At 38.5% G+C, this 17,480-nt stretch overlaps 1 protein-coding gene across 13 annotated transcripts in view; it reads right to left on the reverse strand.

The window, feature by feature from the left end:
* The window catches only part of LOC127689222 (von Willebrand factor A domain-containing protein 5A-like), a 129,415-nt gene that overhangs the window by 45,674 nt on the left and 66,261 nt on the right, over positions 1-17,480 (reverse strand). The gene's annotated exons all lie outside the window — the stretch shown is intronic.

The following is a 17,480-nucleotide window of genomic DNA, read 5'->3' on the forward strand; positions in this document are numbered from 1 at the left end:
TCCATCCATTTCTGTAAGAATTTCATGAATTCATTGTTTCTAATGGCTGAATAGTACTCCATTGTGTATATATACCACATTTTTTGCATTCATTCTTGCATTGAGGGATACCTGGGTTCTTTCCAGCTTCTGGCTTTTATAAATAGGGCTGCTATGAACACAGTTGAGCACATATCCTTATTACATGCTGGGGATTGCTCTGAGTATATATCCAGGAGTGGTATAGCAGGCTCCTCTGGAAGTGACATGCCCAATTTTCTGAGGAAATTCCAGACTGATTTCCAGAGTGGTTGTACCAATTTGCAACCCCATCAGCAGTGGAGGAGTGTTCCTCTTTCTCCACATCCTCACCAACACCTGCTGTTGCCTGAATTTTTATTCTTAGCCATTCTGACTGGTATAAGGTAAAAACTCCGGGATGTTTTGATTTGCATTTCCCTAATGACTAATGAAGTAGAGCATTTTTTAAGATGCTTCTCAGCCATCAGAAGCTCTTCAGGTGAAAATTCCTTATCTCTATACCCCATTTTTTAATAGGGTTATTTGCTTTTCTAGGGTCTAACTTCTTGAGTTATTTGTGTATATTGGATATTAGCCCTCTATCTGATGTAGGGTTGGTGGAGACCTTTTCCAAATTTGTTGGTTGCCAATTTGTCCTTTTGATGGTGTCCTTTGCCTTACAGAAACTTTGTAATTTTATGAGGTCCCATTTGTCAATTCTTGATCTTAGAGCATACGCTATTGATGTTCTGTTCAGGAAATTTCCCCCTGTAACAATGTCCTCAAGGGTCTTCTCCAGTTTCTTTTCTGTTAGCTTCAGAGTGTCTGGCTTTATGTGGAGGTCTTTGATCTATTTGGAGTTGAGCTTAGTACAAAGAGATAAGGATGGATAAATTTGCATTCTTCTGCATTCTGACCTCCAGTTGAACCAGCACCATATGTTGAAAAGGCTATCTTTTATCCATTGGATGTTTTCAGCTTCTTTGTCGATGATCAAGTGGCCATAGGTGTGTGGGTTCATTTCTGGATCTTCAATCCTGTTTCATTGATGCCCCTGCCCGTCACTGTACCAATACTATGAAGTTTTTTTTAACACTATTGCTCTGTAGTATTGCTTGAGGTCAGGGATACTGATTCCCGTAGAATTTATTTTGTTGTTGAGAATAGTTTTAGCTATCCTGGGTGTTTTGTTATTCCAGATGAATTGAGAATTGCTCTTTCTAGCTCTATGAAGAACCAAGTTGGGATTTTGATGGTTATTGTGTTGAATCTGTAGATTGCTTTTGGCAAAATGGCCATTTTAACTATATTAATCCTGCTGATCCATAAGCATGGGAGATTTTTCCATTTTTTTGAGGTCTTCTTCCATTTCCTTCTTCAGAGTCTTGAAGTTCTTATCATACAGATCTTTCACATGTTTGGTAAGAGTCACCCCAAGGTACTTTATACTGTTTGTGGCTATTGTGAAGGGAGTCAGTTCCCTAATTTCTTTCTCAGCCTGCTTATCCTTTGAGTATAAGAAGGCTACTGATTTGCTTGAGTTGATTTTATAACCTGCCACTTTGCTGAAGTTATTCTTCAGCTGTAGGAGTTCTCTAGTGGAGTTTTTTTGGGTCACTTAGGTAGACTATCATATCATCTGCAAATAATGATAGTTTAACTTCTTCCTTTCCAATTTGTATTCCTATGACCTCCTTATGTTGTCTAATTGCCCGAGCTAGTACTTCAAGTACAATATTGAAAAGATAAGGAGAAAGGGGGCAGCCCTGTCTAATCCCTGATTTTAGTGGGATTGCTTCAAGTTTCTCTCCATTTAGTTTGATGATGGCTACTGGTTTGCTGTATATTGCTTTTACTATGTTTAGGTATGGGCCTTTCATTCCTGTTCTTTCCAAGACTTTAAGCATGAAAGGATGCTGAATATTGTCGAATGCTTTTTCAGCATCCAATGAAATGACCATGTGGTTTTTTTTCTTTGAGTTTGTTTATGTAGTGGATTACATTGATGGATTTCCATATTGAACCATCCCCTGCATCCCTGGAATAAAGCCTACTTGATCATGGTGGATTATCGTTTTTATGTGTTCTTGAATTCAGTTGGCAAGAATGTTATTGAGTATATTTGCATCGATGTTCATAAGGGAAATTTGTCTGAAGTTCTCTTTCTTTGTTGGATCTTTGTGTGGTTTTGGTATCAGCATAATTATGGCTTCGTAGAAGGAGTTGGGTAGTGTTTCTTCTGTTTCTATTTTGTGGATTAGTTTGAAGAGTGTTGGTGTTAGGTCTTCTTTGAAGGTCTGATATAATTCTGCACTGAAACCATCTGGTCCCGTGATTTTTTTGGTTGGAAGAATTTCTATGACCCCTTCTATTTCTTTAGGGGTTATGGGACTGTTTAGATGATCTATTTGGTCCTGATTTAATTTTGTTATTTAGCATCTGAATAGGAAATTGTCCATTTCCTCCAGATTCTCCAGTTGTGTTGAGTATAGACTTTTGTAGTAGGATCTGATGATTTTTCGAATTTCTTCAGTTTCTGTTGTTATATCCCCCTTTTCATTTCTAATTTTGTTAATTTGGATACTTTCTCTATGCTCTTTGGTCTGTCTGGCTATAGGTTTATCTATCTTGTTGATTTTCTCAAAGAACCGCTCCTGGATTCGTTGATTCTTTGTATGGTTCTCTTTGTTTCTACTTGATTGATTTCAGCCCTAAGTTTGATGATTTCCTGTCTTCTCCTCCTCCTGGGTGAATTAGCTTCTTTTTGTTCCAGAGCTTTCACATGTGCCATTAAGCTGGTAGTGTATGCTCTCTCCCGTTTCTTTTTGGAGGCACTCAGGGCTATGAGTTTTCCTCTTAGCCCTGCTTTTATTGTGTCCCAAAGATATGGGTATGTTGTGCCTTCATTTTCATGAAATTCTAAAAAGTCTCTGATTTCTTTCTGTATTTCTTCTTTGGCCAAGTTGTCATTGAGTAGAGTATTGTTCAGCATCCATGTGTATGTGGGCTTTCTGTTTTTGTTTTTTTGGTTGTTTGTTTTTTGGTTTTGCTATTGAAAACCACTCTTATTCCATAGTGATCTGATAGGAGGCATGGGATTAGTTTGATCTTCTAGTACTTGTTGAGGTCTGTCTTGTGACCAATTATATGGTCGATTTTTGAGAAGGTACCATGAGGTTCTGAGAAAAAGGTATATTCTTTTCCTTTAGGGTGAAATGTTCTATAAATATCAGTCAAATCCAATTGGTCCAAAGCTTCAATTACTTTTACTGTGTCCCTGCTTAGTATCTGTTTTCCTGATCAGTCCATTGAGGAGAGTGGAGTGTTGAAGTCACCCACAATTATTGTGTTAGGTGCAATGTGTACTTTGAGCTTCAGTAAAGTTTCTTTTAAGAATGAGGGTGCCCTTACATTTGGCGTATAGATGTTCAGAATTGAGAGTTCTTCTTGGTGGATTTTTCCATTGTCCAGCAAGAAGTGTCCTTCGTGTCTCTTTTGATGAATTTAGGGTGAAAGTCAATTTTATCTGATATTAGAATGGCTACTCTGGCTCATTTCCTGAGACCATTGGCTTGTAAAATTGTCTTCCAGCATTTTACTGTAAGGTAGTTTTTGTCTTTGACACTGAGGTGTGTTTCCTGTATGCAGCAAAATGTAGGGTTCTGTTTTCTTATCAAGTCTGTTAGTCTATGTCTTTTTATTGGGGAATTGAGTCCATTGATGTTAAGAGATATTAAGGAATAGTGATTATTACTTCCTGTCATTTTTTATGTTATTTTTATATTTGAGTGGTTGTCTTCTTTTGGGTTTGATGAAAGAAGGTTACTATCTTGCTTTTTCCAGGGTATAGTTTCCCTCCTTTTATTGGAGTTTTCCTTCTATTATTCTTTGTAGAGTTGGGTTTGTGGAAATATATTGTGTAAATTTGGTTTTGTAATGGAATATCTTGCTTTCTCCATCTATGGTGACTGAAACTTTTGCTGGGTATAGTAGTCTTGGCTGACATTTGTGTTCTGTTAGAGCTTGCATGAGATCTGCCCAGGATCTTCTAGCTTTCATGGTCTCTGGTGAGAAGTCTGTTGTGATTCTGATAGGTCTTCCTTTATAAGTTACTTGTCATTTTTCTCTTACTGCCTTTAATATTCTTTCTTTGTTTAGTACATTTTGGGTTTTGATTATTATGTGAAGAGAGGTATTTCTGCTCAGGTCCTGTCTGTTTGGAGTTCCGTAGGCTTCTTGTATATTCATGGGCACCTCTCTCTTTAAGTTAGGGAAGCTTTCTTCCATAATTTTGTTGAAGATATTTGCTGGCCCTTTCAGTTGTAAATCTTCACTCTCATCTATACCTATAATTCTTAGGTTTGGTCTTCTCATTGTGTCCTGGAATTCCTGGATGTTCTGGGATACAAGCTCTTTGCATTTGCATTTTCTTTGACTGTTGTGTCAATGGTTTCAATGGTATCTTCGGCATCTGAGATTCTTTCTTCCATCTCTTGTATTCTGTTTTTGATATTTGCATCTATGGCCCCTGATTTCTTCCCAAGGTTTTCTATCTCCAAAGTTGTCTCCCTTTGTGATTTCTAAGTTGTTTCTACTTCTGTTTTTAGATCTAGTATGGTTTTGCTCAGTTCCTTCATTTGTTTGTTTGTGTTTTCCTTTAATTCTTTAAGAGATTTTTGTGTTTCCTCTTTCATGACTTTTGCCAATTGACTCTCTTTCTCCTGCATTTCTTTAATGTTTTTTGTTTTTTGCCATTTCTTCTTTATTGGCTTCTATCTCTTGAGTCTTATTCTCCTGAATTTCTTTAAGTGATTTTTGTGTTTCCATTATATGAGTTTCTAGCTTATTCATGTTCCCCTGTCGTCCTTTAAGAGATTCATTCATGTCCTTTTTGTGTTCTTCTAGCAGCATCATGACCATGATTTTAGATCCAAATCTTGTTTTTCTGGAGTGTTGGCATATCCAGGACTTGCTGATGTTGGAGAGTTTGGTTGAGATACTGCCATATTGCCTAGATTTCTGTTAGTAGAGTTCCTATGTTTGCCCTTTGACATCTTGTTATCTTTGGTGTTAGTTGGTCTTGTCTCTGGCTGATGTTTGAGTCTCCTGTGAGGCTGTAGGGCTTTTTGCGCAACACTGGATGGCTGAGTTTCCCCTGTCACAGATTGCTGATGTGCTGCCCTCCTCTTTGGTGCTCTTGGAGCCCTAGTGTGTCTTGCCCCAGAATGTGTCTGTGAACCAGGTGGTGCCCCTTTGCTCCTTCCAGGAGTGCTGAAGATGTATGATGTGGGAACCTTTTCTGCAGGGATCAGCCGAGTGCTGATCACTCTGCTGGGCAGCAGCACCCCCAACTGGGTTGGTGCACACAAGGCTAGCCTAGCTGCTCAGGCCCTGAGTTTAGGCAAAAGCCTGGCAATATTTGCCTCTGGCTATGACTGTTAATTGGTTTTGTCAGGTGGCCAAGATGGTGGCATGCGTGCAGTCCAAAGCCTGTCAGGCTTAGACCCCCGCTATGGTAGCCTCGGGCTTTGAGTGTTAGCTAGCTTTGCATGCTAGACCTCTCTGGTGTCCCATAGCCAAAATGGCGGCACATGTGTGCAGGGACAGACTGCCTGGCAGATAACCTTCTGGCCGGGTTGGCACAACAATGACTCCCCCTCAACAGCCCAGGGCCTAGGTGCAAGCCAATGCCTGTCAGGCTTAGACACCCCCCCCCCCACCCCGTGATGTTGGCTTCCAGCTGAGTTTGCATACCTCAGGCTTTTGGTTCTCTCTGGTGTCCGAGAGCCAAGATGGTGGAGAGTCTCTCTCATAGGAGGCAGACTTTTAATGTAGGTTCAGTGTGGGCGCAGGGCCTGCCAGGACCCTGTCGCCTTGGTTCCACTGCTGATGGCCCTTCGGCTGGAGCTCAGATATATTCTTTATTTACATTTTAAATGTTATCCCCTTTTCTTTTAGTTTGTTCATGTAGTGGATTGCATTGTTGGATTTCCGTATATTGAACCAACCCTGCGTCCCTGGGATAAAGCTTACTTGATCATGGTGGATGATCGTTTTGATGTGTTCTTGGATTCGGTTGGCAAGAATTTTATTGAGTATTTTTACATCGATGTTCATAAGGGAAATTGTTCTGAAGTTCTCTTTCTTTGTTGGATCTTTGTGTTGTTTTGGTATCAGCATAATTGTGGCTTCTTAGAAGGAGTTGGGTAGTGTTCCTTCTGTTTCTATTTGTGGAATAGTTTGAAGAGTATTGGTTTTAGGTCTTCTTTCAAGGTCTGATAGAATTCTGCACTAAAACAATCTGGTCCTGTGCTTTTTTTGGTTGGAAGTCTTTCTATGACCCCTTCTATTTCTATAGGGCATATGGGACTGTTTAGATGATCTATTTGTTCCTAATTTAATTTTGGTATTTGGTATCTGTCTAGCAAATTGTCCATTTCCTCCAGATTCTCTAGTTGTGTTGAGTATAGGCTTTTGTAGTTGGATCTGATGATTTTTTTTTATAATATCCTTAGTTTCTGTTGTTATATGCCCCTTTTCAATTCTAATTTTGTTAATTTGGATATTTTCTCTGTGCCCTTTGGGCAGTCTGGCTAAGGGCTTATCTATCTTGTTTATATTCTCAAACAACCATCTCCTGGTTTTGTTGATTCTTTGTATGGTTCTCTTTGTTTCCACTTGATTGATTTCAGCCCTCAGTTTGATGATTTCCTGTCTTCTTCTCCTCCTGGGTGAATTAGCTTCTTTTTGTTCCAGAACTTTCACATGTGCCATCAAGCTGCTAGTGTATGCTCCCTGCCGTTTCTTTTTGGAGGCACTCAGGGCTATGAGTTTTCCTCTTAGCCCTGCTTTCATTGTGTCCCAAAGATATGGGTATGTTGTGCCTTCATTTTCATTACATTCTAAAAAGTCTCTTATTTCTTTCTTTTTTCTTCTTTGGCCAAGGTGTCATTGAGTAGACTATTTTTCAGCATCCATGTGTATGTGGGTTTCTGTTGTTTTTGTTGCTATTGAATACCACTCTTACTCCATAGTGATATGATAGGAGGCATGGGATTAGTTCTATCTTCTTATATTTGTTAAAGTCTGTCTTGTGACCAATTATATGGTCGATTTTTGAGAAGGTACCATGAGGTGCTGAGAAAATGGTATATTCTTTTGCTTTAGGGTCAAATATTGTACAAATATCAGTTAAATCCAATTGGTCCAAAGCTTCAATTAGTTTTTCTGTGTCCCTGTTTGGTTTCTGTTTTCCTGATTGAGGAGAGTGGAGTCCATTGAGGAGAGTGGAGTGTTGAAGTCACCTACAATTATTGTGTTAGGTGCAATGTGTGCTTTGAACTTCAGTAAAGTTTCTTTTACGAATGAGGATGCCCTTGATTTTGGCGCATAGATGTTCAGAATTGAGAGTTCTTCTTGGTGGATTTTTCCATTGTCCAGCAAGAAGTGTACTTCCGTGTCTCTTTTGATGACTTTAGGCTGAAAGTCAATTTTATCTGATATTAGAATGGCTACTCTGGCTCGTTTCCTGAGACCATCAGCTTATAAAATTGTCTTCTAGCCTTTTACTCTAAGGTAGTTTTTGTCTTTGACACTGAGATGTGTTTCCTGTATGCTTATTGAGTCTGTTAGTCTATGTCTTTTTATTGGGGAATTGAGTCCATTGATGTTAAGAGATATTAAGGAATAGTGATTATTACTTCTTGTCAGTTTTGATGTTATTTTTATATTTGAGTGGTTATCTTCTTTTAGTTTGATGAAAGAAGGTTATTATCTTGCATTTTCCAGGGTGTAGTTTCCCCCCTTGTATTAGAGTTTTCCTCCTATTATTCTTTGTAGGGCTGGATTTGTGGAAAGATATTGTGTAAATTCGGTTTTGTCATGGAATATCTTGGTTTCTCCATCTATTGTGATTGAGAGTTTTGCTGGGTATAATAGTCTTGGCTGACATTTGTGTTCTCTTAGAGTCTACATGAGATCTGCCCAGGATCTTCTAGCTTTCATGTTCTCTGGTGAGAAGTCTGGTGTGGTTCTGATAAGAAGACTAATGCTAAGGATTATAGGTAATGATGAGAATGAAGACTTACAGCAGAAAGGGTCAGCAAATATCTTCAACAAAATTATGGAAGAAAACTTCCCTAACTTTAGAGAGAGGTGCCCATGAATATACAAGAAGCCTACAGAACTCCAAACAGACTGGACCTGAGCAGAAATACCTCCTGTCACATAATAATCAAAACCCCAAATGTACTAAACAATGAGAGAATATTAACAGCAGTAAGAGGAAAAGGCCAAGTAACATATAAAGAACTCATTTTTAAAATGTTAAAAGAGAATTATCATTTTGACAATTATCCAACATAGGAAACTCACCCCAGGCACAAAGACACACACAATCTCAGAGTAAAAGGCTAAAAAACAATTTTCCAAGCAAATGGTTCCAAGAAACAAGCTTGTGTAGCCTTTCTAATATCAAATAAAATTGATTTTCAACCTAAAGTAATCAAAAAAGAAAAGGAATGACACTTCACACTAATCAAAGTAAAGATCTACCAAGATGAACTCTCAATTTTGAACATATATGCTCCAAATACAGGGCACCCACATTCATAAAAGAAACTTCACTAAAGCTCAAAACACACATTGCATCCCACACAATAATAGTGGGAGAGTTTAGTACTCCACTCTCATCAATGGACATATCAGGGAAACACAATCTAAATAGAGAAACTGTGAAACTAACAGAAGTTATGAACCAAATGGATTTGTCTGATATCTATAAAACATTTTATCCTAAAACAAAAGAGTATAACTTCTTCTCAACACCTCACAGTACCCTCTCCAAAATTGACAGCATACTCAGTCACAAAACAGACCTTAGCAGATATAAGAAGATTAAAATAATTCCATGCACCCTATCAAATCACTATGGTCTAAAGCTGGTCTTCAATAAAAACAAAAACAACAGAAAGTCCACATATACTTGGAAACTGAACAACATTCTACTCAATGATAACTTGGTCAAGGAAGAAATAAAGAAAGAAATTAAAGACTTCTTAGTCTTCTTAGAAAATAAAGACTTTCTTTAATGAAGATGAAGTCACAACATACCCAAACTTATAGGACAGAATGAAAGCAGTGCTAAGAGGAAAACTCATAGCTCTGAGTGCCTCCAAAAGGAAACTAGAAAGAGCATGCATTAACAGATTAACAGCACAGTTGAAGGCTCTAGAACCAAAAGAAGCAAATATACCCAAGAGGATGGGGCATCAGGAAATCTGCAAACTCAGGGCTGAAATCAACCCAGTAGAAAGAAAAGGATCTATACAAGGAATCAACCAAAACAGGAGCTATTCTTTGAAAAAAAAAAAAAAAACCAACCAGATAGATAAACTAACCAGAGGGGACAGAGACTACCCAAATCAGCAAAATGAAAAACTAAAAGGGTGGCCTAACAACAGAAACTGAGGAAATCCAAAAAATCATACAATCCTAATATAAAGGCCTATACTCAACAAAAGTGGAAAATCTAGAAGAAATGGAAAATTTTCTAGACATATAACAGGTACCAAAGTTAAATCAGGATCAGATAAATGATCTAAACAATCCCATAACCCCAAAAGAAATAGAAGCAGTCATTAATAATCTCCCAACCAAAAGAAGCCCGGGACCAGATGGGTTCAATGCAGAGTTCTACAAGACTTTCAAAGATGGACTAATACCAATACACTTAAACTATTCCACAAAATAGAAGCAGAAGGAACACTACCTAATTCATTTTATAAAGCCACAATTTCTCTGATACATAAACCACACAAAGACCCAACAAAGAAAGAGAGCTTCAGACCAATTTTCCTTATGAATATCAATGCAAAAATACTCAATAAAATTCTTGCTAACTGAAACAAAGAGCACACCAATACAATCATCCACCCTAATCAAGTAGGCTTCATCCCAGGAGTGCAGGGATGGTTCAATATATAGAAATTTATCAATGTAATCCACTATATAAACAAACTCAAAGAAAAACCAAATGATCATTTCATTACATCCTGAGAAAGAATTTGACGAAATCCAACATGTCTTCATAATAAAAGCCTTGGAATGATGAGGTATTCAGTAAAAGCAATATATGCCACACCAGTAGTCAACATCAAACTAAATGGTGAAAAACAGGGGAGTACCAGGACAGGGAAATGGGCGGGGGGTAATTAGGAAATGGGTGAAGGGAAGGGGGCTTATGAGACCGATGGGGAGAAGGGAATTGGGAAAGGGGAAAACATTCGGAATGTAAACAAAGAATGTAGAAAATAAAAAAATAAATAAATAAAATAGTGAGAAACGAAATAATCCCACTGAAATCAGGGACTAGACAAGGCTTTTCACTCTCTCTCTCTCTCTACATGTTCAGTATAGTTCTTGAAGTCCTAGCCAGAGCAATTAGCCAACAAAAGGAAGTCAAAGGAATTCAAATTGGAAAGGAAAAAGTCAAAGTATCACTATATGCAGAAGTTATGATAGTATACTTAAGTGATTCCAAAAATTCCACCAGAGAATGTCTAAATCTGAGAAACACCTTCAACAAAGTGGCTCGATATAAAGATAACTCAAACAAATCAGTAGCCATCCTATACTCAAAAAATAAGGGGGCTGAGAAAGAAATTAGGAAAATGACACCTTTCATAATAGCCACAAATAATATAAAATACCTTTGTGTGACTCTAACAAAGCAAGTGAAAGGTCTGTATGACAAGAACTTCAAGTCTCTGAAGAAAGAAATTGAAAAATATCTAAGAAGATGAAATGATCTCCCATGCTCATGGATTGGTAGCAATAATATAGTAAAAATGGCTATCTTGCCTAAAGCAGTATACAGAGTCAATGCAACCCCCATCAAAATTCCAATTTAATTCATCAAAGAATTAGAAAGAGCAATTTCCAAATATATCTGGAATAATAAAAAACCCAGGATAGCAAAAACTGTTCTCAACAATAAAAGAACTTCTGGCCGAATGCCCTGACTTCAAGGTCTACTATGGAACAATAGTGAAAAATACTGTATGGTATTGGTAAAGAGACCGGCAGGAAGATCATTGGAATAGTGTTGAAGACCTCTTTGTCAAAGGAGCTAAAACCATCCAGTGGAAAAAAAGACAGCATTTTCCACAAATGGTGGGTGCTATGTCAACTGGCAGTCAACATGTAAAAGAATACAAATTCATCCATTCTTTTCTCCCTGTAAAATGTTCAAGTCCAAGTAGACAAAGGACCTCCCCATAAAGCCAGATATACTGAGTCAAATAGAAGAGAAAGTGGGGAAGAATCTGTAGCACATGGACATAGGAGAAAATTTTCTGAATAGAACACCAATAGCTTATGCTCTAAGGTTAAGAATTGATAAACGGGATCTCATAAAATTGCCAGCTTTCTGTAAGGCAAAGGATACTGTCAATAGTACAAAATGGAAACCAACAGATTAGGAAAAGATCTCTACTAATCCTAGATCCAGTAATGGGCTAATATCCAACATATACAAATAACTCAAGAAGTCAGACTTCAGAGAACCAAATAACCCTATTAAAAATGGGGTACAGACCTAAACAAAGAATTCTCAACTGAGGAATACCAGATGGCTGAGAAACACCTAAAGAAGTGTTCAAAATCCCAAATCATCAGGAAAATGCAAGTCAAAACAACACTGAGATTCTACCTCAAATCAGTCAGAAAGCCAGGATGAAAAAATCAGGGTACTGCAAATGCTGGAGAAGATGTGGAAAAGGAGGGATTGCAAGCTGGTAAAACCACTCTGGAAATCAGTTTGGTGGTTTCTAAGAAAATTTGACATAGCACTACCTAAGGACCCAGCTATAGTACTTCTGGGCATATACCCAGAAGATGTTCTAACATGTAATAAGGAAACATGCTCCACTATGTTCTTAGCAGCCTTATTTATAATAGCCAGAAGTTGGAAAGAACCCAGTTATCCCTCAACAGAGGATTGGATACAGAAAATGTGGTACTTTTACACAATGGAGTACTACTATGCTATTGAAAACAATGAATTTATGAAATTCTTAGGCAAATGGAGCTAGAAACTATCATCCTGAGTGATACGTGCAGGACGTACACTCAAAACAACACACATAGTATGCAATCGCTGATAAGTGAATATTAGCCCAAAAGCTAATACCCAAGATACCATTCATAGATCACATGAAGCTCAAGATGACGGAAGACCAAAGTATGGATACTTTGATACTTATTGGAAGGTAGATCAAAATGCCCATGGATTACAGCCAACCAATAGAATGAGCATAGGGTCTCCATGGAGCAGCTAGAGAGAGGACCCAAGGAGCTGAAGAGGTTTGCAGCTCTGCAGGAGGAACAATAATATGTACCAACCAGTACCTCCAGAGATCCCAGGGACTAAACCACCAACCAAAGAGTACACTTGGAGGGACCCATGGCTCCAGCTACATAGGTAGCAGAAGATGACCATTTCAGGTATCAGTGAGGAGAGGCCATTGTTCTTGTGAAGGCTCGATTCCCCACAATAGGGGACTGAAAGTCAGGAAATTGGAGTTGGGTGGGTGAGCATGGGGAGGGGTTTGGGGGCAGGTAAATTAAAGAGGTTAATGTTTGAAATGTTTGAAATGTAAATAAATCAAATATCTAATAAAAAAAGAAATATAGCAGTCACAAAATGTTATTATATACAAAGAATTTATTACTTAAAAATAATACATCAATAATAGGGTTATTATTGGAGGCTCAAAAGACAGAGCATCCCAGAATTGAATATAGCTCTGCACTGACTAGCCAACATAGTATTTGTTTTCTTTTTTTAAAAGATTTATTTATTTTTATTCTCTGCACTGACTAGCTAACATAGTATTTGTTTTCTTTCTTAAACAGATTTATTTATTTTTATTATATGAGGACTCTATCTGACTTCAGACTCATACCAGAATTATGTATCATATACTACTACAGATGGTTGTGAGTTACCATGTTTTGCTGGTAATTGAACTCAGGACCTCTGGAAGAACAGTCAGTTAGTGTTTGTTTTTTTTGTTATTGTTTTTATTTTCTTTTTTATTGAATATATTCTTCTTTTACATTTCATAAATTAAAAACTTTCCCTCTTTCCCCCCTCCCCGATTTCACCCAAACCCTCCTCCTACCCAGCCTCCAAGTATATGCCCCTCCACCTGATCCACTCCCACATCCCCCCCTCGATTTCCCTTTGTTGGGGTATATATTGAGCCTTCACAGGACCAATGACCTCTTGTCCCACTGATTCCCAACAAGGCATTGTTCTGCTATACTTTTGGCTGGAACCCTGTGTACCTCTTGTTTGATGGTTTAGTCCCTGGGAGTCCTGGGGCATCTGGGTGGCCTACATCGTTGTTCTTCTCATGGGCTGTAAACCCCTTCAGCTCCTCCAGTCTGCCTTCCAACTCCTCCATTGGGTACCCCACGCTCAGTCTAATGGCTGGCTGCTAACATATGCTTCTGTATATGAAAGGCTCTGGCAGGGCCCCTCTGGAGACCACCATAACAGGCTCCTTTCAGTTTGTACTTCTTGTTGCCCATAATTGTGTCAGGGTTTGGTGACTGTTTATAGGATGAATCCCCAAGTAGGGCAGTGTCTGGGTGGCCTTTCCTTCAGACTCTACTCTACACTTTGCCTCCATAATTGCTTCTGTGAGCATTTTGTTTCCTTTCTCAGAGGAACCAAAGGACCCTCACTTCAGTCCCCCTTCATCTTGAGCTTCCTGTAGTCTGTGAATTGTAACTTGTTTATTTTGAGCTTTGGGGCTAACATCTACTTATCAGTGAGTGCATACCATTTGCGTTCCCTTGTGATTGGGTTACCTCACTCAGGATGACACTTTTTAGTTCCATCCATTTGCCTAAGAATTTCATGAATTCATTGTTTTAATAGCTGAATAGTACTGCATTATATATATATATATATATATATATATATATATATATATATATATATATATATATATATATAAATTATCCATTACTCTGTTGAAGGACTGAAGGACATCTCAGTTCTTCTGGCTATTATAAGTAAAGTTGCTATGAACATAGTGGAACATGTGTCCTTATTACACATTGGAGCATCTTCTGGGTACATGCCCAGAAGTGGTATAGCTGGGTCTTCAGGTAGTACTATATCTAATTTTCTGAGGAACTGCCTAACTGATTTCCAGAGTGGTTTTACCAGCTTGCAACCCCACCAACAACAGAGAAGTGTTCCTCTTTCTCCACATCCTCTCCAGCATCTGCTTTCCCCTGGGTTTTTCGTCTTAGCTATTCTGACTGGTTTGAGGTAGAATCTCAGAGTTGTTTTGATTTGCATTTCGCTGACAACTAAGGACACTGAACATTTATTCAGGTGTCTCAGGGCCATTCAAGTTTCCTCAATTGAGAATTCCCTATTTAGTTCTGTACCCCATTTTTTTAATACGGTTATTTGATTCTCTGGAATCTAACTTCTTGAGTTCTTTGTATACATTGGATATTAGCCCTCTATCAGATGTAGGATTGGTAAAGAACACTTCCCAGTTTGTAGACTGCCATTTTGTCCATGGGCAATTGACCATGGCCTTTGCCTTACAGAAGCTTTGCAGTTTTATGAGGTCCCATTTGTTGATTCTTGTCCTTGGAGAATAAGCCATTGGTATTCTCTTCAGGAAAATTTCCTCCATTTCCATGTGTTCAAGGTTCTTCCCCACTTTCTCCTCTACAAGCTTGAATGTGTCTGGTTTTATATGTTGGTCCTTGATCCACATGGACTTCAGCTTTGTACAAGGAGAAAAGAGTGGGTCGATTTGTATTTTTCTGCATGCTGACCTCCAGTAGAACCAGCACCAATTTTTTTTTTTTTTTTTTACATTTTATTTATTTTTTTTTTTTCTGGGACATTCACAAATTATTTTTTTTATTCGATATAATTTATTTACATTTCAAATGATTTCCCCTTTTCTAGCCCCCCACTCCCCGAAAGTCCCGCAAACCCCCTTCTCTTCCCCTGTCCTCCCACCCACCCCTTCCCACTTCCCCGTTCTGGTTTTGCTGAATACTGTTTCACTGAGTCTTTCCAGAACCAGGGGCCACTCCTCCTTTCTTCTTGTACCTCATTTGATGTGTGGATTACGTTTTGGGTATTCCAGTTTTCTAGGTTAATATCCACTTATTAGTGAGTGCATACCATGATTCACCTTTTGAGTCTGGGTTACCTCACTTAGTATGATATTCTCTAGCTCCATCCATTTGCCTAAGAATTTCATGAATTCATTGTTTCTAATGGCTGAATAGTACTCCATTGTGTAGATATACCACATTTTTTGCATCCACTCTTCTGTTGAGGGATACCTGGGTTCTTTCCAGCATCTGGCAATTACAAATAGGGCTGCTATGAACATAGTAGAACATGTATCCTTATTACATGGTGGGGAGTCTTCTGGGTATATGCCCAGGAGTGTTATAGCAGGATCTTCTGGAAGTAAGGTGCCCAGTTTTCGGAGGAACCGCCAGACTGATTTCCAGAGTGGTTGTACCAATTTGCAACCCCACCAGCAGTGGAGGAGTGTTCCTCTTTCTCCACACCTCTGTCTCCTGAATTTTTAATCTTAGCCATTCTGACTGGTGTAAGATGAAATCTTAGGGTTGTTTTGATTTGCATTTCCCTAATGACTAATGAAGTTGAGCATTTTTTAAGATGTTTCTCCGCCATCCGAAGTTCTTCAGGTGAGAATTCTTTGTTTAACTCTGTACCCCATTTTTTAATAGGGTTGTTTGGTTTTCTGGAGTCTAACTTCTTGAGTTCTTTATATATATTGGATATTAGCCCTCTATCTGATGTAGGATTGGTGAAGATCTTTTCCCAATTTGTTGGTTGCCGATTTGTCCTCTTGATGGTGTCCTTTGCCTTACAGAAACTTTGTAATTTTATGAGGTCCCATTTGTCAATTCTTGCTCTTAGAGCATACGCTAATTGGTACAGGGAGAAAGTTTCTGAACAGAACACCAATTTTTAAAAATGCTGTCTTTTTTCCACTGGATGTTTTTAGATCCTTTGTCAACTATAAACTGACCATAGGAGTGTGGGTCCTTTTCTGTGTGTTCAATCTCTTCCAATGATCTCCTTGCCTATCCCATCCCACAGGACCTAGTTATTTGGGGAGCTGAAGAGGACCGGCCTGAAAGAGAAACGGGCAGGAAAGAAAAGCGAGGCCAAGCAAAAAGGGGTGTCTTGTCAAGGCCTCTTTAATGAAAAGCTGACTGTCTGGTTATGAACACACCATGGGAGGAAGTAGGGAGGGGTTGAGGGGGAATGCTAAAGGCACAGAAAGAGGAAACATCATCTGGGGCGGATGCTGACTGGGGCGGATGCTGACTGAGGCTTGAAACATCTTAGCAGTTTTTCTGGAATGCTGGTTCCGCCTAGACAACCCCAGGTGTTCAGCCACGATAAAGATCAGCCTTGAGTGAAGGAGGGGGTGGTTCAGCTGTAAACTGCAAGGTTAGTGGACTCTCAAGGTGAGAGATGTTGAAAGTCTGGTTTTCCAGTTTGGTCTCCCACACCTGCCTGTCTCTGTACCAATACCAAACAGTTTTTATCTCTATTTCTCTGTAGTAGAGCTGGGGGTCAGGGATGGTGATTTTCCCATGAGATATTTTGTGGTGGAGAATAGTTTTTGCTATCCTGGATTTTTTGTTATTCCAGATGAATCTGACAATTTCTCTTTCTAACTCTATGAAGAATTGATTTCTAATTTTGTCAGGGATGGCATTGAATCTGTAAATGGCTTGCAGCAAGATGGCCATTTTTAATATTTTAAGCTTGCCAATCCATGAGCATGGAGATCTTTCCTTCTTCTGAGGTCTTCTTTGATTTCTTTCTTTACAGGCATGGATTTTTGTCATACAGATCTTTAACATGCTTGGTTAGAGTTACACCAAGCTATGTAATATTACTTGTGACTATTGTGAAAGATGTCCTTTCCCTAATTTCTTTCTCAGATTCTTTATTCTTTGACTAGAGGAAGGCTACTGATTTGTTTGAGAAAATTTTACATTAACTACTGAGCCATCTCTCTAGTCCCAGTATTTGTCTTCTCAATGGTCAATTTATTTGTCTATGTGTAGCTGCATAAACACAGCCTGCCTTAATTAAATGAAAGAGAATCAAATAAATATAAGGGTATTAGTGATTTTAAAAAATGCCTAGCATAATGTGAAAAATAAAATTTTACGTTTTTCAGTATAGTCTCTTTGATTATAAATAACACAGAAGAGTATTTAGCTTTCCCTTTGACATTCATGATTCTAGACGTACCTTCCAGAAGCTAGGCTCTTAATGCTATGTTCTACATGCTCCAACTAAAGTAGAAGCAAATTAATCATCTACATATTACAAGTTCATATCATCTTTGCATTAACTATGAACTTATTTCCCT

This window comes from Apodemus sylvaticus, chromosome 7 (assembly GCF_947179515.1).
Source record: "Apodemus sylvaticus chromosome 7, mApoSyl1.1, whole genome shotgun sequence".
Lineage (NCBI taxonomy): Eukaryota > Metazoa > Chordata > Mammalia > Rodentia > Muridae > Apodemus > Apodemus sylvaticus.